At 31.7% G+C, this 4,626-nt stretch overlaps 1 long non-coding RNA gene across 1 annotated transcript; it reads right to left on the minus strand.

The window, feature by feature from the left end:
• Nucleotides 1–1,174: 1,174 nt before the first annotated feature.
• On the minus strand, nt 1,175–4,626 carry LOC137655821 (uncharacterized). Its single transcript, XR_011046869.1, has 2 exons — nt 4,520–4,626; nt 1,175–2,104 (listed from the first exon to the last, which is right to left on the minus strand). It is a non-coding gene; the product is annotated as an uncharacterized lncRNA (long non-coding RNA).

The following is a 4,626-nucleotide window of genomic DNA, read 5'->3' on the forward strand; positions in this document are numbered from 1 at the left end:
TCCGTCCACTTGACGGAACATTGTTCGGTAAACCGTTTCTCATAGAACTAAGTTCGCTAAAGGCCTTTATGCATGCGTCCTGATGGGTTCATCAAGAGCCTGGCGATTGCAGCAAGTGTAACTGGCAAGAGTAACAAGAAAAGTGCATTCGTACGAACGTTAATTTTTTTTAGATAATTGCTGTATGCGCTCTTAAATAGTAAAATTTGATACAAAGTGTTTGAAGAAACTTAACTCTTATATTTGTTAGAATAACAATTTTCAGGTGAACTAGACCTAGATAAAAGTTACACGAGAATGGATTAAAGGGAGTTATCTAAACTGGAACCTACGACAAAACATTCAACCAAGTATTTGTGCTGAAGCTATTAGTTAAAATTTATGTCAATAGAATGAAACTACAGCACCAAGTGTACAAATCTCTCATTCCACGGGCTGCAGCGTTTATGAAAATATCTTAAGACCAACAAAATAAGTAGAGTAATTTTTAAACTTCAGAGTATACAGAACAGGGGGTCATTGGCTTAAAAAAAAATAAAGCAATGACATTTCTCCAGTCTAACCACCAACGAGCACAGCTTTATTCTACTTCGGCAATCACGCTAAATAAAAATGTTTATGCTCCTATACTTCAAGTCACCTCAAAACCAATTCGAACAAGCTTTGTCGAATTATGCTAAAGCAATCTGGGGACAAAGCTTTGTAGTTAAGAACTTTTAGACAATCTGCTTTGCTTTTAGAAGTGTAATTAAGTAAGCTTGTTTATATTTTTCAAATTAAACTTTCTTTGCTTAAAATATTAGTCAAGTAATATTTCTTTTGATCATATTTAAATATTATTTCTTTGATCATTTTTAAATAGGTACATATTTCGTTTATCAGCTTTAAAACTCATATGATTTGAAGTAAACTTAACAGCAACCGAGAGTCTGGAATTTTCTGCCAGAGTATGACACTCCGATATATGTAATATCAGCCTTCAAGACTAACAGATTTAATTTCCCCGCTTGGTCAGTTATATTTAACATTTTTAGCCAATCTGAAAAACCGCAGACCTTAAAGAAGGCCAAGAGCTTGATTGAAAAACTAACTTATTTAAGACAATTATTCAATTTCTATGAAAATTATAATTAGTTATCAAATTTACGAAAAATGTATGAAACTAAACCTTAGATTTTGTTTTCAGTTAATTTTATTAACATTGTTTTTACAAATTTAAAGTTTCAAACCTCCATAGCATTGACAAACTACGTATGAAAGGTCAGAACTAGGTAGAACAGCTATCTATGAATATTTTTACAAATCTTAGGCTTGTTAACTTTCTACAGAACTAAAAATTTAAATATGCCAGAATTAAGCTTTCCAAATTGAGATTCAAGATGTTTTGAAGTTTGAAGATTAATTATATAGATTCAATGTTTGAAACAAATTAAAAACTGTACAAATCTTAGTTAATATTTAAATTTCATATTTACTAATATACAAACACAGCAAATACTAGGTAGATTTCCATCCACAAAGCATAACTTCATACGTCCAGGCATACCAAATACTAGATTTTGGTATTTGATTTAAGATATGTTGGGGTAACGTCAATAGACTTCCATACATCAAAGGCTTTGTTTTGATGGCTTGGCAGAGTCACTTCACCAAAGTCCTACACAAACCTTTACCAGTAGGTTTTCTTATAGGATTTCAGGCACAGCCCTTCGCGGACGACAGTTTATTTAACCATAGGCACAATTTGAAGTAATTTAAAGAAATTGTCATGCACCGGAACTATAAAGTGACTGATGAATATCCATAGCTTTTTGTTGGCAGTTCATGTAGAAACAAACACTTTAAGACAGTCATTACTTGAGACTCTTCCAGGCAATTTGACAAGCTCCAAGCCGCAGAAATTGACACTGCCATTCTTTCGCCTTTAAGAGTTGTTGCTTCATAACGGTCATCAGCGCCTTGGTCATCAGCGCCTTGCTTGCTTCTACAGTAGGTCATCAGGGAAGTTTTCTCCTCCAAAACTAGCCATCATTCTAGTTGCTGTAGCGTTAGTTTCCTTAGTAGCAGGGACATGATAGCTTCATGGGCGAGTCTTCTCGAGGTGCTTGGGGAGAACAAAATTCTATTTTAGGAAGGCAAGTTTTAAAAAATCTTTTCTAGGAAATAGAAAGATGCAAAATATTAAGAACAGATGTTCTTCCCGTTCAGCTGTTCTTAAAGCTGAAGTTCCAGGGATAACTAGATCCCTACTATTTATAACAAAGCAGTACTAGATTTGAAAGAATAAAAGTCTCCAAAGAAAGTAATTAAAACTAAGCCATGAGGACTAAAAAAAAGATTTGTATATAGAAACTCTTACAGGCTTTATCTCGAGGCACCAGAAATCAGAGGAAGGGAGTATCTGCACTTATGCTTGAATACGACAAGACTTTGAAGGCTATTTCAATACATAATTCATCAATGTTAGGGAATGAAATTAAATTTAGTCTATAACCAGATTCAAAGAAGCTATCCAAAACCGATTAGTTATATATGTAACTCCGAATTAAATTACTTAACATTTAGTGCGCTTCTGTGACTAGGTTAGAAGACCTGTTAGAGACAAGATTAGTCAGAGAGCGAGCGGTTGTTAGAATTAGATATACATTGAGAATGCTATACTTTTAAATATACTTTTCAGAGAATATCAAAGAGTTTAGTATAGATTTTCTATTCATTAAGTGTTTAAGGTTTAACAAATTCAAGACTTAAAGAGTTTACCCATTATAAAGAAATTTTCCTGAGATATACAAAACTTTCGAATGAACCTTAAAAATCGATTTCACTATCTTGAGGATGGGGCAATCCCTCCCTCTCTCATCTTTCGCACCTGACATTCGAAGTAGAATAAGAGGGATAAAATTTGTATTAAGAGACAGGTTGTGAATAAACAAATCACAATATCTAAACAGCTGTGCGAGATTTGACCCAAAGTCACTACTAAAACCTGAAAAGAAGTGATTTTAAACCTGAAAAGGGAGAGATTAGTAGAGTTTTTTCTTGCACATCCAATTGTACACGGCAAACCAGACTTATGAAAGTCCGGTTTGCCATGTACAATGTAAAATCCACCTTTGTCCGGGTGGCGGGGCCACCCAAGACAAAGGTGGACTTTTGGATGTGCAAGTTGGTATGGAAACAGTTTGTGAAAACCTAACATTAACTCCTAGTATAAGCCAAGTTCATGAAATCCCAACATTCACTCCTACAATATTATAAAACATTAAATCCTATCAGTAACTCCTAGTATAAAACTAAATTTAAGTTCATGAAACCCTAACATTAACTCCTAGGGTAAAACAAAGTTCTTGAAATCCTAACATTAACTCTTAAAAGTATGACAAATTATCTTAAAACTACTATCAAACCTACTAAACTGTCACTAATTTAAATACATTTTACAACTGAATGGGCAGAAATATTTTAAGCTAAAGAAATTTGAGTAAACTTTACTATACTTTGACCCTATCAATTTAGAATTCTGGACAAAATAAGTTAACTTTAATAATTTCCCTGTCAATTCATTGATAAAATTTGCTAAAATAATTAAATAAAGTCATTTATTGAAATTCTTTAAGTCACAATTTTAAATTGAAGCTACTTTTAATTAAAGTATCAGTTCATTGATAAAAGTCTTTAAACATTTCAACTTACTTTTTGATTAAAAATTCTTCTAATTATAGTAGTTAATAACCATACTTAAGTCGCCCTACGTAGATAATGCTAGGCATTTAGATAACCAACTACATTAACTACATTATCAAAGTTATTGATGAACTACCTTTGAAAAAGTTTAAAAATTCACCAAGTTTATTAATTGTCCCTGCAAAAACTTTAACCTTAAGTTAGAAACTTAAAATTATTCGATTAAGAGTACACTATCAACATATTGGTAAAATCTACTAAACAATTGTCATCCATCTTAAAGTTTATAAAAGATGCTATTTAAGTCAACAACCTAAACTATTTTCCAAACTGCCATAAGTTTAATCTAACAGCTGAAAGTTTGGTTATCCTTTAGTTTTACTTAAAAACTTCTAAAGCTAAATATCTAAATTACCTTAACTTTAAGATTGAAAAGCAACTAAACAAGGAAAAATTCCAAACTAGTAAAAAATAAACCGAAACAATACTTTGGTCATATATTAGTTATCAAAACTGATAATCTTTATCAACCCTACTTTAATGATCGAACATGAAATAACTTTGGAAAAATATTTTGAACTACCGAATACGAGAACAAAGTCATAGCTAAGGAATATAGATAACTTACTAAATTAAGTATCTAGCATATACGGACATGAAGATTCATTAAACAGTATATAGTTAAAAACTCATTTCACAAATTTGTAAAGTAAAAAAAAATTACAAAGATTCTTTAAATTGAAATAACTAATTTGAGAAGAATAAAGTTTTAATATTCAAATTTATTTTACTTTCATTCCGAGTAAAGTCTCATTGAACAGAACCCCGTACTTACCTAAAAGTAACCTTGTTAGATGAAACATTGTTGAAGAAACTGGAGCAGAGGAAATATTTTGCATCATAACTATCCAATCTTGTCTGGTTAAAGTTCACACTTACTTA

This window comes from Palaemon carinicauda, chromosome 16, assembly GCF_036898095.1.
Source record: "Palaemon carinicauda isolate YSFRI2023 chromosome 16, ASM3689809v2, whole genome shotgun sequence".
NCBI classification, from domain to species: Eukaryota; Metazoa; Arthropoda; class Malacostraca; order Decapoda; family Palaemonidae; genus Palaemon; species Palaemon carinicauda.